Source organism: Myxocyprinus asiaticus, chromosome 9 (genome assembly GCF_019703515.2).
Source record: "Myxocyprinus asiaticus isolate MX2 ecotype Aquarium Trade chromosome 9, UBuf_Myxa_2, whole genome shotgun sequence".
Lineage (NCBI taxonomy): Eukaryota > Metazoa > Chordata > Actinopteri > Cypriniformes > Catostomidae > Myxocyprinus > Myxocyprinus asiaticus.
The window spans coordinates 18,146,005-18,167,084 of record NC_059352.1 but is presented as its reverse complement, the minus strand read 5'-3'; the positions used below and the strand labels follow the sequence as shown (position 1 = coordinate 18,167,084).

At 37.8% G+C, this 21,080-nt stretch overlaps 1 pseudogene; it reads left to right on the top strand.

The window, feature by feature from the left end:
• Positions 1–16,288, top strand: part of LOC127446417 (P protein-like) — a 232,729-nt pseudogene extending 216,441 nt beyond the window's left edge.
• The last annotated feature ends 4,792 nt before the right edge of the window (positions 16,289–21,080 follow it).

Here is a 21,080-nt window from a genome sequence, read left to right as displayed (position 1 = left end):
TTAAAGCACTGTAGTGCCTACACACTCTCACGGTGAAATCGTAAGGATTCATACGACTTTTCTAAATTTGGCTAATTCGTATGGTATCGTACGACTGCACTCATATGAATTCGTACAACTTTCACAACAGCAAATGGCGTTGCTGGACATCGTTTCCATCTAATACGTGACAATTACTTGGTTCTGTCACACACAACAGCTTCCTATCATGTTTCCACACTCTACTGATTGGTTAGGTTTAGATAAAGGGTTTGTGTAAGGGCATAATTTTAATAATCATGTCCTTAACGCCTCGTGCGTGAAACTCGCGCTTACTTCCTCATTAGACATCCGGGCATTTGCATGTGATGAAATCGTACAAATTTATACAAATTAACTCGTACAAAATCATACGAAATAGCCAACTTGTAAAATATGTATGAAATTTCATGAGACTGGGTTGGTAGTGCCAACTTCTTTTTTTAACCTTGGATTTCCATCCCTTTTTTTTATTTTTTTTATTTACACCACAGCACAGGGAGACCTGGTTGATCTAATTTCATAATATAAGGCATTGTTCTATTTTTTTTTTTTTTTTTTGTAAGATAATGGAATTGCTTACTGCTTTCTCCTTTCAGCTTTAAACCCTCTAGAGTAGACAGCTTAGTTATACAGTATCTCTCAACCAATCTATCTCCACAGATTTCTAAAGGGTCTTACGTTTTTAAAGATGGTACTGAGTTCCATACCATTTGTTTCTAATTAGTCTCTCTTCAGGTGCCATTCTCATAGTGATGGAAAATGGTGGTGTAGATGGTGTACGTTTTTCAAATCATGTCAGTCCATTTCAACTCTCAGTATTGATTCAAACTCATTACCCTGCTTTAAAAAAAAAAGAAGAAAAAAAAAAAATGTAAATGAGCCTAAGCTGTTTTCCTGGTCTTAGCTTGTTTAAGCTAGTCTAGCTGGTTTACCTGGTCAGACAGCTGTTCTCCTAGCCTGACCAGTTGACAAGTGCCCAATCCCTCTAAAACCTGCAAACCAGACCAGCCTGAGCAGGCTGCACTGCAAAAAATATTTTCTTACTGAGTATTTTGTCTTGTTTTCCAGTAAAAATATCTAAACATTGAGAAGCAAAATGGCATTAGATAATTTGTGTTTTCAGGGAAATCTAAAAAATAAAAAAATAAAAATTGTAACGTCTATACTTATAACTTGTAAAAACTGTTTTCCAGTGGGGTAAGAAAAAACACTTGATTCAAAGGGAAAAATGTTTATTTTTCTTACCCCATTAGCAAATAGGTTTTTTCTTGTTTTAATCATAAAGCCCACAAAAACAAGGGTACGATTACATGACAACGATGTACTAAAAACGGAAAAGTTTTTGCCTTTGCGTTTTTGAAAAGTTTCAGGTACAGACGACTTCGTTGTCAAAACGATCCCCGTTCACACGGATCCATGAAAATGACTAAAAATGCTGTATTATGCATGTCAGGCCAGTAGTTGCCAATGTCACTTTGTAAAGAAACACTACGCGCCTGCGCACATAAGCATTCTTCCACAGAGCGGTGAATACAAACAATGAAGATGGCGATCGCTGGTCATGGTAGTGATGCAGTAAATCTACACTTTGCTGGAGAAGCGTCAATAAACTCAAAATCTTGAGCAGCACAAACACAGTCCTGTAGTCCGCCATTGTAGTTTTGAACGTCTCACGTGTTGTTTTGAAGTACTCGCGCGCAAGCCTATAGACTGAACTCTCAAGATTATTCAGTAAACTCATTTTTACCATCACTTCGTCTCCTGCCTTCTTCTGTATTCCCCCTGCTGACTCTTGGACTCGTAGGAGAGTAAGTTAACATAACAAGCTGTTGATGTTGACTGATTTTGGATATCAGACAGAACTCTGATATATGGACATCTTCTGACAGAGAGAAAGGTCTTGTGTACACTGGATCTAACATGCATTTTCACTGCCTCATGTTTTCATATTCTAAGCATATCACTGAATACTGTACATGGCATCACATCTCTGTCTATAGGCTATATACATAAGCGGTGGGTGAATAAATTGCAGGGTAAAGGTACATCAAATAAAATTAAGTATATAAATAAATAAATAACATTTAAAATATAAATACATTTTTCCCGTCTGAATCCATACATTAATTTCAAGATGTTCAAATTGCAGGTTCTGCCTACTCTACAATCTTCACACTCCATACAAAACACTCCAAATGAATAAATTGTTGATTATTGTTATTTGCACAGACACCAGTATTCATACTGATAATTATACATCTCAAATTTATGCCTATCAATCCATCATTCTTTACATAACACGTAATACACGTGTGCATGACGTCATCATTTTCACAAATTTGCACTTTGAAACCCGTTTTCAAACGTTTGCGTTTTCAGGCCCCAAAACACCATTGTCGTGTAAACGAACAGCCAAAACGCTTATAAAGTTTTCCGTTTTTAGTTGAAAACGTTGTCGTGTAAACAGCCCCTTAATATCTTAATGCCATTGTGCTTAATCTTTTCTTGTTTTAAGGATGTTAAACTTGGTAGTACTCAATGTCATAGTGGTCATTTTTGGTAAAAATGCAGAATTTGTTTACAAAAAGTCCACACTATCAGATATCAAGCCAGAACAGGCTATAATTATAGAGGCACATTTTCATTTCCTAGAACACATTAATGATGATTTTTCTGTGATATTCATCATGGTAAAATGCAGAACCTCACCTGAGCTTCATTCAGCAGTGAAGGGTAATCACTTTAATCTTTTAGGATCATACTCTATGATAGATTATAGGTATCATCAACTTTCACCCATTATCAATAAGATGCACTGTATTTGAGGATGGTTATGTGCCACCTTCATGGTTAAACTGCAATTTGCAAGAAAAAGAGGTGCACTGTCTGACCTCAAAACACAGTGGATCTTATTCTCTCACCATTCTCAAATGATGTGTTCTGCATTAAAATGCAGCCGATCATGTGTAGTCTATGCCTATATTTATTGTGGTTTTGAGAATGGCACACTTAATCAAAGATCTACATATGCTCTAAGTGAAAGCGCACTGAGAGCGTAAAGATACATGTTCTGGAAACACCCAAATCTAGATGTAAAAAGAACTAATGATGCATATCCACTTGTGAATCCAAGTGGAAATTTTGCATGAGAACATTTTCTTTGCACATAGGTAAGACACTTTTATGCAACTGTTTGTGAATGAGAGCCAGTGTGACAAAACAAATAATAGACCCTAGTACTTAAACTACTTCAAAGAGTTCTCATCAAAAAATCCTCCATGTGCAGCAATGACAGCTTTGCAGATCCTTGGCATTCTAGCTGTAAGTTTATCCAGATAGTTGTGACATTTCACCCCACGCTTCCTGTAGCACTTGCCATAGATGTGGCTGTCTTGTCGGGCACTTCTCACACACCTTACAGTCTAGCTGATCCCACAAAAGCTCAGTGGGTTAAAGATCCATAACACTCTTTTCCATTTATCTGTTGTCCAATGTCTGTGTTTCTTTGCCCAATCTAACCTTTTCTTTTTGTATTTCTGTTTCAAAAGTGGCTTTTTCTTTGCAATTCTTCCCATAAGGCCTGCACCCCTGAGACTTCTCTTTACTGTTGTAAATGAAACTGGTGTTGAGCGGGTAGAATTCAATGAAGCTGTCAGCTGAGGACATGTGAGGCATCTATTTCTCAAACTAGACTCTGATGTACTTATCCTCTTATTTAGTTGTACATCTGGCCTTCCACATCTCTTTCTGTCCTTGTTGTGCCAGTTGTCTTTTGTCTTTGAAGACTGTTGTGTACACCTTTGTATGAAATCTTCAGTTTTTTGGCAATTTCAAGCATTGTATAGCCTTCATTCCTCAAAACAATGATTGACTGATGGGTTTCTAGAGAAAGCTCTTTCTTTTTTGCCATTTTTGACCTAATATTGACCTTAACCCTCTGGGGTCTGAGGGTGTTTTGGGCCCTGTAGAAGTTTTGACATGCCTTGACATTTGTGCATTTTTCAGTTGCTTAAAAACATATTAATGGCTAAAGTCTGATAACACTGTATTCAGCTCAAACTGGGCTACAATAATATGTGAGCAACATGTATGTACATGTTTGTATTTTTGAGAAATTAACGTTTATGCGTGGTTTTTGAAAAAAACAAAAATTTTAAGTCACTGAAATAAGGCCATATATCACATACTAAACATTTGTTCACAAGACTTTTGAGACATATGCAAGGAGGTGTGGATGATCATGAATACTGATGTGATTCACACCTGAGGAGACAAAGACCCCTCCCCTGAGAGAGAATGAATGTGAGGAGACTTAATGATTGAATGTATTGTTTGTAGCATATTCACAAAATCAAGTATAAGTTAAAAGTAATCTGACTATTCATTTTCTTTACATAAAGACTTAAAACTTTAGGCCTACGCTACCGTTTAAAAGTTTTTAGATCTGTAATATTTTTTAATGTTTTTAAAAGAAGTCTCTTCTGCTCACCAAGGCTGCATTTATTTGATCCGAAATACAGCAAAAACAGTGATATTGTGAAATATTTTTACAATTTAAAATAACTGTTTTCTATTTGAATATATTGTAAAATGCAATTTATTCCTGTGATCAAAGCTGAATTTTCAGCATCATTAATGCCGACTTCAGTGTCACATGATCCTTCAGAAATCATTCTAATATGCTGATTTTCTAATATGGGCATATTTACAGCACATTTTACACATTTACACCCAAACAGATATTTGCAAGCACAAGCTTTGTTGATGATAATGAGACAGCATAAACACTAGTTAAAATATAATCTAAATATTCATATTATTTTTATATCATATTACATATCATATTTATATCATACAGCATACAATTTAAATACCTGCTTTAGCCGAAACAACATTTAAATGTAACTAAAACTTGCCTATTAGGACATATTTCAAATTTCAATACTCTGAATCCTGGCTGGCAAGTCTGGAAATTGTCCAAATAGTAAAATATGTACATGTTTATATAAAATAGTATGTCAACTAATATGTAAGTAAAACTAAAGAACTGACTCATCCGAAATTGTATCCTCGGCTGGATCAAGTCGCTCTTCAAAATGCAAACGTTCATCGTCGGATTCCCGCTCTTCTTCTGAGGAAAATGTGAACTCTTCGTCACTATCCAGGTGCTTCCTCACCGGTGTAGCGTGCCATCTTCCAAACGTGCAGAAAAGTGAATGAACTTGATGCTTTTTAAGGCACTGTTGGGGGCGTTTACATTTGCATTGATCGCCTCAGCACATTACCGTATGAATAGCGCGTTTCGCTGGTGGGTGGGATCACATTAGGGATAATTAGTTGAGCCCATAGAAACTGTACATCACTTTGTTTCATACAGATTACATTGCAGGAGAATATTTGTTTTAAATTTGAATTATTTTATTTAAAAGTAGATATTTTAAGCTTTCTTTAGACATATGTTTCATGTTTGTGTGATAAATATTCGCGGAGTTTCAGTTCATTTTTGTGACGTGTTTCAGAAAGATGCTCGCAGAGACAGAGACGGCTGAAAGCGCACCCTGTTTATTTTCTTTATTTTACAAAAGCGCAAGGTTTTGTTATTATTGTGTGTACACAAATAAAAGTAGACCCTTTAAAGTCTCTAATGATGTCTTACACTTATCTGTATGCCCAAAAATGACGGAGTATTTTAAGTTGTTTCTGCTGTTATGAGGAAAAAATCCAGCAGGACACGCCGGCGCGTCCGTCGACCCCAGAGGGTTAAGACATGCCAGTCTATTGCATACTGTGGCAGCTCAAAAACAAACACAATGCTAAGCTTCATTTAACGAACCAAATAGCTTTCAGCTGTGTTTAATATAATGGCAAGAGGTTTTCTAGTACCAAATTAGCAATTTAGCATGATTACTCAAGGATAAGGTGTTGGATTGATGGCTGCTGGAAAAGAGGCCTGTCTAGATTTGATCAAAAATGAATTTTTTCAAATAGTGATGGAGCTGTTTTTTTACATCAGTAATGTCCTGACTATACTTTGTGATCAGTTGAATGCCACTTTGGTGAAATAAAGTACCAATTTCCTTCTGAAACAGCAAAATCTGTACATTATTCCAAACTTCTGGCCACCAGTGTATATACACTATACATGTAGAAACCGTTCCTTTCCTTTATCCTTTTCATATTTAGAAATGATCATCCTGTTTTCCACTTCCAATCAGTCTCTTTCCCCCATCTGTTGGTGAATATACTTACAATTTCTGTGCTTACACAGGGAAGAGAAGCAGTGTGTGTGTGTGTAACCATGGGTAATCATGGCCTTTTGTACAAACAAACCCAGAGCTTGGATGACATGGACGTTCTCAGTGCTTTGCCAAGCCACTTTGGCCTTCAGAAATAAAGCATGTGCCCCCGAACAGATTATGGTGAATGGGCAAATTACAAACCATCTGCTGTGTCCCTATTGGAGAGTACTGAATGATGGCAATGTTGACCTTCATAATAATGTCTGAAATATCAGTCCTAATAAAGCTCAGGAATGACCTTAAGCTTTCCACTGTTTTGCTCCAGCTACTGTAAGATGGGTGTTCTTGCACTCTCTGTTCCACATGAAATGGGTTTTCACAGTTGTAAGGAAATCTTGTGTACATCAGCAATTTTGGAGTGACAGTGGGTGAGAGATTCGGGAAGATAGCTGTTCTGATCTGACATCATATCACAAGTTTAAGATGTGTAGGTCATTTTTCATCAACAAAATGTGGCATGTAGCTGATAGCCTTGAGCAGGGAAGGATGGAATTTGATCAAATCATGTATTTTTCCATTAACTCAAAGCAGATTTTTTTCCCCAAGGTCATGAATATGAGTGGTGTGGCTTTGCGGTTTAAAAGATGGGATTGTAATTGAAAGGTTGTAGGTTTGCACCCCAGAAAGGAACAAGTAATGAGCTGCAACCGTTGTGCCCTTGAGCAAGGTGTTTGACAGGTTGCTGTAGTGCCTCATGATAAGATGTTTGGATTGACTGTCTCATAAGCAGAGGCAACTGAGACTTGTCCTCCACCACCCGGATTGAGGTGAGTAACCGCGCCACCACGAGGACCTACTAAGTAGTGGGAATTGGGCATTCCAAATTGGGAGAAAAGGGGAGAAAAAACAAATGGAAAAATATGTATTGAAAAGTGCTATACAATTACATTGAATTGAATTGAACTGAATTGAACCGTATTGAATAATGTCATTTTAAAGGAATATTCTGGGATCAATACAAGTTAAAGGATTAATTCATCCAAAAATTATAATTCTCTCATCAACTCACTCTTACGTCGTCTCAAACACGTATGACTTTCTTTCTTCTGCAGAACACAAACAAAGATATTTTAATGGAGATATGATGTCTGTTTGTCCATACAATGCAAGTGAATGGTGACCAAATTTTCATGCTCCAAAAAGGACATAAAGCAGCATAAAGGTAAAACCATAAAACTCCAGTGGTTTAATCCATGTCTTCTAAAGCAATCCAATCAGTTTTGGGAAAGAGCAGACTGAAATTTAACTTTTTTACTATACATCTTGCCATTGCAGTCTCTAGGCAAGATCATGATTTCAAGCTCGATTACACTTCCTTAGTGCCATCAAGAGTTCTGCGCATAGGTCAAACACTAGGAAGTGTAATTGAACTTGAAATCATGATCATGCCAAGAGACTGACATCATATCGGACAAACAGACATCAAGAGATCTCAGAGATCTCCATCAAAATATCTTCCTCTGTGTTCTGCGGAAGAAAGAGACTCATACAAGTTTGAGATGACATAAGGGTTTGTAAATGATGAGAGAATGATCATTTTTGGGTAAACTATACCTTTAAGCTTAATCGACAGCCTGCGTGGCATAATGTTGAAAACCAATAAAAAAAAATAAAAAAAATCTTTAAAAGGGCTTTTACTTGACCCTTTTTTAGCGCCTTGAGAAGCAAACCTTTAATTGCACTATATAAAAATAAACTTTATTATTATAATTATTATTACCGTATAAAAATGTATTTAGACTTGTGCCTCTTTTAAAATATATATATATATATAAAAAATAAAGATCTGGGTTACAGTGAGGTACTTACAATGTAAGTGAATGGGGCCAATCGTTAAAATACAAAAAAGTATAGTCGCAAGACGTAATCAATAGGCATGTTAAAATTATTTTAGTGTGATAACATCACTTTCTTATCTTTATGTCTAAATTTATATCCAATTTTATATTATAAGCTTCACATTTCTGCCTTCAAACACTCCAAAATTTGGCCCCATTAACTTCCATTGTAAGTGCTTCACAGTAACCCAGATGTGTGCTTTTTTTTTTTAAAGAAAAGGAGGGATGAGTCGAAATTATTATTTTTTGTTGTATTCAGCATTATGCCACAAATGAGCTTAACTTGTATTGAACTCTGTATATTTCTTTATGATGGCTTATGCAGTACTGAATACCATTAATGCACCATTTATTCAGCCTGATTTTAACAAAGTGCATGTGGAACCGCTTTTCAGATTCTACATCTCATGCCCTTGATACTCAGTGTTTTGGTGCACATCGATTTGTCCACTTCACTACGTATGAATCAGACACCTGGCATCATTCACATCACACACATTGTGCATTAGCTGGTTGACCTGCCTTCACACCTGAGGTATGCACACCTGCTTTAATGTATGTCACACAAACGCCTTACAGATAATACACACCTGTTTCCTCAGTAATCCAGCATTTAGCCTCACCACCTGCCTTCTGGATACTGAACACCTGGTCTGTACACTGGACCAGCTGTGTTCTTTGCCATAGACTTACATAATCAGCCTTAATATATGTGCTTTCCAATAATCTAATTTAAGAGGAAAGAGATGAATTGGAGGACAGGCAATTGCTGAATGACCTTCAAGTTGGACGTGGGATAGTCTTTCTCCAATTCTGTTCAATTTCCTGTCTAGATTTCTGTGATCTGACAGCCAGTGTTGGGGAATGTAACATTTAAAAAGTAACATGTTAATACATTACATTTCTTATTATAAAAAGTAACACATTTTATCATTGCCTTTTATAAAAAGTAACAAATTACTCAGTTACTTTTGCATCACTTTTCTTACCATCAGCTGCCTGAGACTCTCTCGTCCAGAGTGGATGTGCTGCTTTGCTTGGAAGTGTTACTCTATATTTTGCTTTTAATAAGTGTTAATTGCTGCGGTATAGTTTGAATGCAGTGACAAATATGGTACACCAGGGGTTGTTAACCTTAGGCATGCATGCCAACATTGGCATTTCTTTAGCTGTTTTAGAAATATTGACGTCATTCGCAATGAAGTCATTCGCACCTCTTGCAGTAATCGTTCCTCATTGTCAAGTACCCGTTTTTTGGGGGGTTTTTTTCAGCAATGAGCTGTATGGGAAGCCACACACAGCGGACACCGATGTGTGGTTGAGCTGGACAGAATAGTTTAGTCTGAATTTATTTACGCATTTTGCTATTCGGATAAAACTTTTTACAGAGAAGGAAAATTGGGAAAATCATTTAGCTATTTTAATAAAAAGCAATGTAAAATGTTTTTAGGGATGTTTTTACTAGGGCTGTACATCTATAACATTTGTAATCTAATTAATTACATGATATGCCAATTAACGAATTAATCAAATATATAAATATTTGCTAAAAAGGCAGTCAAATAACAATAATTCAATATATAATGATTTAATAATTATAAATAGTTATTTAAATAAATATAAATATAATATATACTATAAATATAATAAGTCAGATCATTTAAATGCATTACATTATTGTGGCAGACGAGTAAAGCATTGATAAGACAATATAAAAAGTTGCTTTAGAAGGCAATACATTGTTTATTTACATATTAATGAACATAAGCCTGTTATTGGCCTACAGTCCACAACAATACATTTTGCAATAAAATTTGTCAATTTGTCAGAGATAGATTTATTATAAGGGCTATTCTAAGGATCTGTCAATCATACACATGCGTCAGATGGACACTTTTGGAGCATCTCACTTTGCATCATAATCACAGTGTTTTTATGTTACTGTGTAAAGTTAAACAGCTTGAAACTTAGAAAAACACATCTTGTCATCCCTGCATTTGGAATTGTGCTCAACCAGCTGTGTTTGAACATGTTCTCAGTGTCAAACAAGGCTGAATGTTGTTTGTACGTACAACTGTGCATTCCCTACATTCCTGGAACATGATTAATTGCATAAATTTTTTAACAAATATTTTTTTCTATTATTATTAATCACACTGAATTAACCCATTCAATTGACAGCCCTAGTTTTTACACTTCAAATAAAGTCAAAAAATATATTCTATATGAAAATGTGCATTTTACAGGAATCACAATCGCGGGAAACAATTTATTATGCTCCCAAATGTTAAATTTTTGTCAAAAATGGCTTAATGCTGTTTTTTTTTTTTTTTTTTTTTTTTGTGCTTATCCAACTTGATTTTCAAGACAATGGCCAACTGCAAAGTTTATATTGGCTGTACTTGTAAGCTCCTGGGCAGAGCAAATCCATCGCTGTTTTGAGGCAACACCAAAATTTTATTATTTTGTCATCTACAAATAATGAACACAGTTGGATTCCACTGAAGCACTTTTATTTATTTTCTTGCAGTACTTTAGAGTTTTAAAACATAAATCTCAGAGTGGGCTGAAAGAAAAATTTGTCAGGCTCTGTACATCACTGATAAGCATGACACACAATTTCTAAAACTAGAGTACAATACCCATCATGCTCACACATATACTACTCCTACAATGCTTGGATGCAATGGAGAGGTTTGGAACTATTTTTGTTAGTGGAGGAAAAATCTAAATATTGTGTCTAAAATGTAATTTGTAACTTGATATTATTATTATTATTTTTTTTAACAAGTAACGTGTTACATTACTCTTAACGTAGAAAGTCATCTTATTACCTAACTTGTGTTACTTGTAACTTGTTCCCCCAAAACACAGCTCCTTTCGCTCTTTCTCCATTTTGTTTATTAAGTGACTTGTTCACTCTTTTTATCATCCATTTGTTTTCTCTCCATCTGCCTCTCTTTCTATCTCAGTCAGTGGCCACTTTCTGTTCTGAACTTTTTGATCTATCTTTGCCCCAATGCCCCAGTATTTACCCATGCACTCAGTCAATATCAACTGGGCTGCTGTAGGTATTCGCTTGGCCTAAATGAATGTCCAGGGCTTTCATCCTCACAAGTGCTCGGTCCTCTCAGAATCTCTCACTTCATTCATTCCAGAATCCATCCGGACTCTATACTTTTGTGAAGTATTGGTGTAAGCAGAACAGAAATGATTAAAGTTGCATGTGGTTTTTGGTGTGATATGTGGAATGGAGAGTGGGGACTTCGTTTTCTGGTCTGCTTAGTAGACAGTAGGATGGATGGATGTGGTGATGACAATAATTCCTCTCTCATTGTTACATCCCTTGATTATAGCTCAAAGAAAGTTCGGCAGAGATTGCCATTGTTTTGAAAAAAAAATAAATATAGTTTTTGGTATGTGTGATTGGTGCTATTGTCCATTGTCGCCTTTCTCTTTACAGTCTTTTGATTCCTGTACTTAATGGTCCATCCATACACATTTCTTAGTTCAAATTTGTAATATAGAATATTCTTTTATTAGTCTCTTTACAGGAAATTTTACTTGGATTTGTGAAACATGTGGACATGGAAACATGGTTTTAAATCAGTAACAGCAGCATCAGTCCATAAAAATATTATATGCAAAACACAACCTGCATCCAGGGGCGTAGCAGTCATTTCAAAAGTGAGGGGGACAGAATGATTAGCGCAAGACGAAAATAAATATATAAAATATATATTTTAAGACTCTCCATCGATAAATTATTTTTTTTACTGAATTAATTACATGATTGACAAGTGAATTTTAACTTTTGCATTTACACATTTAGACATTTGCTGTATGAAAGACAAAGCGTAAACACATCTGCCTTGTGAAAAAGTGAGGGGGATGAACTGTGGTTTTATTGAAAGTGAGGGGGACATGTCCCCTGCATCCCCTGCGTATTCTACGCCCCTGCCTGCATCAAAATACATTTAACCATCCACATACACAATTCATTGTGAATACATTATTTTAGCCCCACTGAGAAAAATGGCTTCAAAGGTTTTTGATTATTCAGATTATAAAATAGTCTCAATCTGTTTTCTCTGAATGTGAGAATAGTTGAGCCAAACTAGTCTGTCACAGGACAAGATCATAGCTGTTCACATGCACTAGATGGAAGTCTTTAAACATTGTGCAGTGTCTCACTGTTTTTTTCAGTGTCTTGAGCTAAGTTTTTAAAACTTTTAAAAACACATCTCGAGACACCTGGGGCACATTCAGCCCCGACAAAACGTAGCAAAACATTTATTTAAATGTAAATTGTGGTGCGTTGTGTACGTTGCTGTTGTGTTACGCAAGCGTTGCAATTATGGCAGCTGAGAAGGCCATTCTTTGCATCCTTTTCGAAGAATTTTCGGAGCCTGATGAAATCAGTTTGAATACATTTTTAATACTACAAAATACGCTCGATGTTACAGTCACTGCCCTTGCCATCCAGAATAGCAGAGAACATCCCAATCGAGTGAAGGGATATGTGTAAACTGTGGTTCCTAATTATGGTGATCCAACATTTGTCTCGCATTTCAGGATGACAAGGCAAACATTTCTTCTAATGTCTTCAATTGATGCAAACACCAAGCTGCAGTGGACACATTTGTAAAGGACTTTAGGCAGGGTTTATATACACATCGCTGCTGATTGGGTAACACCTCTGACACACCCACCAAACGAGAGAAAACGTACCTCAAAGCCCGTTGCACACTGTTTCACATGTCGTTCAATCCGGAAACCATAGCAAAACGGTTTTGAGATTGAACTTGCCCCTGCATTCTGTTCCATTTGGGGTACACTTCCTGTGTGTAGCTATTGCGTTTTTCCTTTAGGGGCAGTGTGGACCCCTATTCCTTTAGAGTCAGTTGTCATCTCCTCCATCTTGTCCACATTCAACACATGATCATTTGAGTCACACCAGGACACATACAATGCATCGTATATAACATGGGAGGTTGGATGGGTAGTGGCATGCAGTATAATCCTCATGGTTAGATGAGATGCAGCATGTTGAACTATAGGTTTAGAAATATACTGATTCATGCCAATAAAGTGTGAAGATTAGGCCAGCGTCCAGTAGTAATTACAATGGTAATTCCACTCTCCAGATGGATGTTTTTACAAGTGAGCATATAAAGGATGTTCCACATGTCTCTGAGAGTTGACGGGTTTGCAGAGGCTGAGGAAAGCAGCTTAAACTAAATGGGGGGACAGGTATCATTAGTCTGTTGTGTCGCCAGCATTTGACTTCACTGTTAATGCCTAGAGATCATACTTTAATACTGTTGTCCCTTGCTTTTTGATTATTTGCCATAATGTTTAAAGATTCACACTGTTATACCACTTCGATGGAGCGGGTAATGTGAAAACAATGCACCTCAGCAGGAGACCACTGAGACCCCTGCTGTTCGGAATCGAATCCCGCACACACAAACACACATAAACACACCGCAGAGTGGGAATAATGTGGAACTGCTCGGAGTTGATAGACAGAGCAACAACGAAAGAGTGGGGGTGAAATAAAGAGTGATTTTTGTGATTGGGAAAAGTCGAGGAATGAACTTTTAGTGGGACACAAGAATAACTGTGTTCCAGTCTGCCATAACAGAAAATGCAAACACAAGCATGACTCATGACTCATCATTGAGGCATATTTTTGTCCCCCAAAAAACATATTTGCTCTGTTCCATAACCTTGTGAGCTGCCTATAGAGATAATTCACCGAAATATTTAAATTCTGTTATAATTTACGCACCCTTGTGCAAATTTAAACCCATATAAATTTTTTGCTTATGGATAACACAAAAGGAGATATTTAGCAGAATACTCAAGCTGCTTTTTTTATACCATGACAGCTGTGGTCACCATTCACTGTCATTGCATGGAAAAGAGCAGCTTATACATTCTACTAGATAACTTTTTTGTTTTCCATACAAAAAAGTAAGTGGGTTTGAAACAATATAATGAGTAAATGATAACATAATTTTACGTTTTTTGTGTCCACTCCTGACACAAAGTCTTTACATTTACGTTTTTGGCAGAAGCTTTTGTCCAAAGCGACTTACAGTGCATTCAGAGTATACATTTTATCAGTTTGTGTTCCCTGGGAATCGAACGCATGATCTTGGCGTTGCAAGTGTTATGCTCTACCAGTTGAGCTCTCTTAACAGTGAGGGCAATCCCAGAATGTTTTGCAACAAGCTCAGTGAAAAAAATAAATCATAAACATAATGTTGCTTAAATGCATTTAAGAATACTTACATAATGAACCAAAATATAAGAATTGCTACTGAATTTCTTTTTTTGTCATTTACTTGCTATTTTTCTGTTAATGAGTGAAATAAAATAGGCACTTACAGGGTCATGAAACACATTTTAACTGATACTGTATATATGTTTAGTCAAAAAAGGCAGACAAAGATAGTGTGAATTTTTATTTAGACTATTGTCATCCATGATTTAATTTATTTATTTATTTTTTTTGGTCCAGACTTTTAGAATCAATAATAAGCAAAGGTCACTGCATTTGATGTAGACATAGTATTTCACAGTTATATATCAGCAGTATTTTGTTCCTTGCATAATTATTCGTCATGAGAAGGCATAGTCTAATCGTTTAAATTGTGCTTTTGTCCAGAAATTCAGAACCATGGATCATAAATGTATTTTACACAGTGTAAAAATATGAAGGGAGTTGCATGTTTCTCTGTTATGCTGATAGAGCTTTAGGCCCTCCATCAATGACAGATTCAGAACATGATTGTGTTTAATCTGTAATTTTTTTAGTGGAGAGTTTCTAGAGTTATGGACGTGCCCAGGGAAGGGTAAAACAAACATGGTCTTTCTCTGGCAATTTCGCCATTACAAACACCATCCATGTGTGATAAAAACAGATCAGACCAGTCATATTTGTAAATAAATGTTACAAAAACACTTAAACGTTATTAATATGTAATCATGTAATCCATAAAAGTAACTGTAATCTGATTACTAGTATTTTAAAATGTAATTGAATCTAATTACAGGTACTTGATTTTTGAAATCTGATTATGTAACCCAGATTACATGTAATCCGTTACTACCCAGCACTGTCAGTTTAACACCCTGTCTTCACAGGACGCAAGCGTCGCGTCAAAAGCAATAGTGCCATTTTGCACTGCACGTGCTTGTGCTATAACTGCAGACAACACAAACAAACAGTTTAGAACGTTCATGTCGACACATCCAGTGTAGACAGCCTCAAACCATTACGTCCCATCGCATCAACAGGCGGGCACAGTGAAGACAAGGAGTAATACTGAAAAATATCTATAAAAATACTTCAGTGAAATAAAAAAATCATAATTTAACATGTATTTTTATGTTTATTAGAGTTTCACAGTAGACTATTAACTTAGCAACACGCTAACATCAAACTCTGAACAGCTAAACTACTTAAATCAATCGTGAGTTGAGTCTTCTTTAAAAAAATGCTATTTGTGTGCTGCATAAAGTCACTGCCTATGTAGAGCAAATTGGTCGCTTATGTGGTTCCATGATGGATAGCATGTAGGCAGTAGGCAGCTTACTAGGTCTTGAAGCAATTGAATTTTCCCATCAAACATAGTAGGATTCACAAACATAAAAAAAGTTTACATTTTTGACTTGGTAGGACTTTGAATTAGAATTCACACTGTGCTCCATTTTACAGGTTAGGCTTCCCCATGATGCTGATGACCTGCACAATAGGCATGTGTTACCTGCTTGCAACTCACATCAGAACACCTAAGCTTGCCCTCCATACCAGAGACCAGAAGAGACTCTGTGTGTATCTGTGTATATGTGTGGATGTGTTTGTGTGTTTTGAATGACACCTTGATTCTTCTTGCAAGGATTGATAAAGACTTAGTCTGCTTATAGACCTGGTCCACCCTGAAAAACTAAGCTTTACATTCAACTAAACAATGATGGAGAGGTACAGAGATGATAAACCATGGGAACATCTGATAATCTACTGTATTCTTACAGGCTGTCATCAGTGTATCACACTGCTTCATGGTGCTACTTCTACTTTGTAATAATGTTACAAATGTGGTGAGTGAGAGGTGTTGGAAAGCCTGTTTATATTTGCCAAAAACTTTCTTTTTTAATGTGAATGTCTGCTTATATTCTTTAATGAGGGCCACAACAGTATGTTTATGGATGCACAGTTTGAATTGCAGTATATTCATTTTTGAGGCATCTTCTGAAAGGGATCCTCTGTGGCCCCCAATAAATGCTGAAATATTAGCATTTTAGAATTAATCAAATTAATGTACTTTATATCACTTGCATCATAAAGCACATTCAGATTATCTAAAATAATAGAATTATGTAGCAATTGAAGCACCTGCTTGTATGTATCCCTGAATAATGAGACATCATAGTCTGCATTTAATTAGCTACTATAAGTCACAAAATTGTTCAGTTGTGTTATTTCAGTTTACTTCAACTGTTATTTATTTTATTCCTCTTATTGTAGACCTGTATGGAAATTCAGCTTTCATAAAGAGGATGTGATATAACATATATGATGATATAACATATTATTTGGATTTACCAAGTTTATTCTATGGTTGTAATGTCCAAAAGTTTGCAATTTACACAAAACATATTTGGGTCATACTTTCTATGAAGCCTATATACAGGATATTGCATTATAATTCTATTCTTAATACATTATAATGCATTCATGTTCACATAAATGACCACAGTTATAATACATGGGCACCTTACTTAGTCACCTTACCCTTTAAGACTATAGTGCATTAAATACTGATTACACATCAGCATTTGTTATATTGTGAATATCAGCAGTACAACACTTGCACATATTATATTGCTTAATTATACACAGGCTGTATAAAAAGTATTACCCTTATTTTACCATGTTTTTTGTTTATTTCAGCACTGTGCTCAGTCGCTTTTTTCCACCAAAAAAAAAAAAAAAAAAGATTCTTTCTGATTGCCATAAGAAAATCTATGTAATCAGTGATGCATTAGATAGCCTGTGTTTTAATCAGCCATTCATTCGGTTTTTTAATACGACTATTTCAGCACTGAGCGTAATTCATCATTTCTTATGAAACCTACCAGCGATATGAAGTATTAAAAAGTTCTTAAATTAAATCAGTGGCAAAACATACATTTTTCCCATTACTATTAAGCCCACAAATGTTTTTTGTTTTTTTTAAACAGCTAAATCTATGCAAATACACAGGATATATAGGATTAAAACCCTGCTCAATTTAAGTATTAGTTTATGTGTGAATGAATAATAGTAAGCTTTAGATTAGAACATTACATCAATGAATTTGATTCTTCATTGATCATACTATATTGCACTGTACCTGTAGAGCTTATATTTAAGAATAATCATGTGTCGTAATATATTTGCTCATATTTCGTAATCACACATTTGTCCATCATAGTAATTCATTATTTCCCCCCATTTGTACACTTGAAGAACTCCGGTAAAGGATGGTCAGTTGGTTGCTTGTCTGCACACCTCTGTAATAATGTTCTAGAATTGACAACCATTTTACAGTAAAATCTGTATGTAATTTCAAACCTTTGTTTGAAAATTTATTTTATTTATTTTTTATGCACAAGTGACATAATCAATTGTTGGAACATATCAGGCAAACCCTCATGTGATCTGTGTATTAAATCTCTTTATTTCCAGCATCTCAATCATATATGGAAAGTACATGCAATTTATCCTGTTCATGATCAGATTTCTTCTGTCACTGTTTTCACCACACAAGTCAGTTTGAAAGAGAAATAGACAAATAGCCATTGTTTTCAATTTAAGATAACAAATGTTACATACATTATAATAAATACCGAATACAGGACCAGCTATCAATCTTTGCATTAGAATCACTATTATATTATATTCTCATTGCGATAAAACTGACTAGAGGTCAGATGACAGGAAAAAGTTTCATTGCACACTTTAAAAGTTTTTTTTTTTCATCATTACATTTGCTTAAACAGCTTATCTCCATTGAACAATTTGTCATTTCTACTTGCCTTATCATTGTTTTTTTTATGAGTTTCTCGGAGGCCTTAGTAATTAAATTAAAAGTGGTGGCAAAAAGCTTACCACAGCCAGTTGTAACTTTGGCACAATTTTAATTGTACCTAAAACTTTAAGGCAGCAATGAAACCTAATGGCCCCTTGCCATCAAAATCAGTGTTCTGTTCTTGGCTGACAGAAGTGGAAACCGACATGGTCTTCTGCTGTTGTAGCCCATTCGCCTCAAGGTTTGACACTTTGTGCATTCTGAGATGCTATTCTGTACAGAGTGGTTATCTGAGCTACCATAGCCTTTCTGTCAGCTCAAACCAGTCTGGCCATTCTTCGTTGACCTCTCTCATCAACAAGGCATTTGTTTCTGCAGAACTGCCGCTCACTGGATGTTTTTTTGTTTTTGGCACCATTCTGAGTATACTTTAGAGACTGTTGTGCGTGAAAATCCCAGGAGATCAGCAGTTACAGAAATACTCAAACCAGCCTGTCTGGCACCAACAATCATGCCACGGTCATAATCACTGAGATCACATTTTTCCCCATTCTGATGGTTGATGTGAACATTAACTGAAGCTACTGACCTGTATCTGCATGATTTTATGCATTGCACTGCTGCCACACGATTGACTGATTAGATAGTCGCATGAATACGAGGCTGTACAGGATTACCTACTGTAATAAAGTTGTTGGTGAGTGTATACATGAGTGAGTGTGTGTGTCTTTATTTTTTTTATTTTTTCAGGGAAATGGTGATGACTCATCTTGCACTACACTTTGTATATTTTTACAATCAAATGCTCTCTAGAGAGAGAATGTCCTGCACCTGCAACTTCTGGTTTCAACAGGAAATATGTGAACACAGGAAAGAAAATGTCCTGGTTGCTTGCGTAACCTCCATTCCCTGATGGAGGGAACGAGACGTTGTGTCGTTGTAGTGACACTAGGGGTCACTCTTGGGAGCCCGAAACACCTCTGGTCTTTGAAAAAAGGCAAATGAAAATTGGCGAGTGGTATTTGCATACCACTCCCCCGAACATACGGGTATAAAAGGAGCTGGTATGCAACCACTCATTCAGGTTTTGTGCTGAGGAGCCGAGACAAGGTCCCGGCCATTTCAGCGGGTAGTCATGCGTTGTGGCAGGAGGGACACAACGTCTCGTTCCCTCCATCAGGGAACGGAGGTTACACAAGTAACCAGGATGTTCCCTATCTGTCACTCACTCGACGTTGTGTCGAGGAATCATCCATGGAACACAGTTTGTGAACACTACTGGGAGTCAACAGCGCACGTCTTCAGGTCAGGGGAGGTGAAAGGCGCTATGTGCAAGTGATACACCCGTCCAGCTGTCCCGGACTTACCTGCTTGTGCCTGCCACTACACGGGACGAAACCGGTTCCACCCGGAGATTGTAGAACCTTGCAAAGGTGTTGGGTGTTGCCCAGCCCACTGCTCTACAAATGTCTGTTAGAGAGGCGCCACTGGTCAAGGCCCAGGAGGCCGCCACACTCCTGGTAGAATGGGCTCGTAGCCCTGCCGGGGGCGGCACCGTCCTGAGCGTGATATGCCATTGCTATGGCATCAATGACCAAGTGGGCGATCCTCTGCTTGGAGACAGCGCTTCCTTTCCGCTGTCCACCAAAGCAGACAAAGAGCTGCTCAGACACTCTAAAGCTCTGGGTGCAATCCAAATAGATGCATAAAGCACGCAGCGGACACAGCAACGTCAGGGCTGGGTCTGCCTCCTCCTGGGGCAACGCTTGCAGGTTCACCACCTGATCCCTAAAAGGGGTTGTGGGAACCTTGGGCACATAGCCCGGTCGGGGTCTCAGGATCACGTGAACTCCAGGCATGTTTCGCTGACAGAGAACGCTTGCAGTCTTTAAAGAGAGTGCCTTAAGCTCAGCTGACTGCAGGGGCTCAAAGGGGGCTCTCCGTAAACCCTGAAGAACTACAGGGAGGTCCCATGAGGCAATGAGGCACGGTCTGAAGGGATTCAACCTCCTGGCACCTCTCAGGAACCCGATAATCAGGTCGTGCTTCCCTAATTACTTACCGTCCACTGTGTCGTGGTGTGCCGCTATAGCGGCTACATTCACCTTCAAGGTGGAGGGGGACAGCCACCCTTCCAACCTCTCCTGCAGGAAGGAAAGCACTGACTCGACTGCACATCTCTGGGGGTCTTCGCATCGGGAAGAACACCACTTAGCGAACAGACACCAGTTCAAGGCATACAGGCGCCTCGTAGAGGGGGCCCAAGCCTGAGTGATCATGTCTACCACCACAGGTGGTAGACCGCTTAGGTCTTCCGCATCCCATCCAGGGGCCAGACATGGAGATTCCAGAGGTCTGGTTGCGGATGCCAGATGGTGCCCCGCCCCTGAGAAAGTAGGTCCTTCCTCAGGGGAATTCACCGGGGGGGGGGCTGTTGCGAGGAGTGTGAGGTCCGAGAACCATGTCTGGGTGGGCCAGTAGGGTGCTACCAGGACAACCTGCTCCTCGTCCTCCCTGACCTTGCACAGGGTCTGTGCAAGTAGGCTCACTGGGGGAAATGCATATTTGCATAGTCCAGGGGGCCAGCTGTGTGCCAGCGTGTCTATACCGAGAGGTGCCTCGGTCAGGGCGTACCAGAGCGGGCAGTGGGAGGATTCTTGGGAAGCGAACAGGTCTACCTGTGCCTGCCCGAATCGACTCTAAATAAAATGGACCACCTGAGGGTGGAGTCTCCACTCTCTCCTGAGGGTAACCTGTCGTGACAGCACGTCCGCTGTAGTGTCCACCATCTGGCTGTAGTGTTGAGGTCGCACGGGATGTTAGTGGCTCGCAGCGAC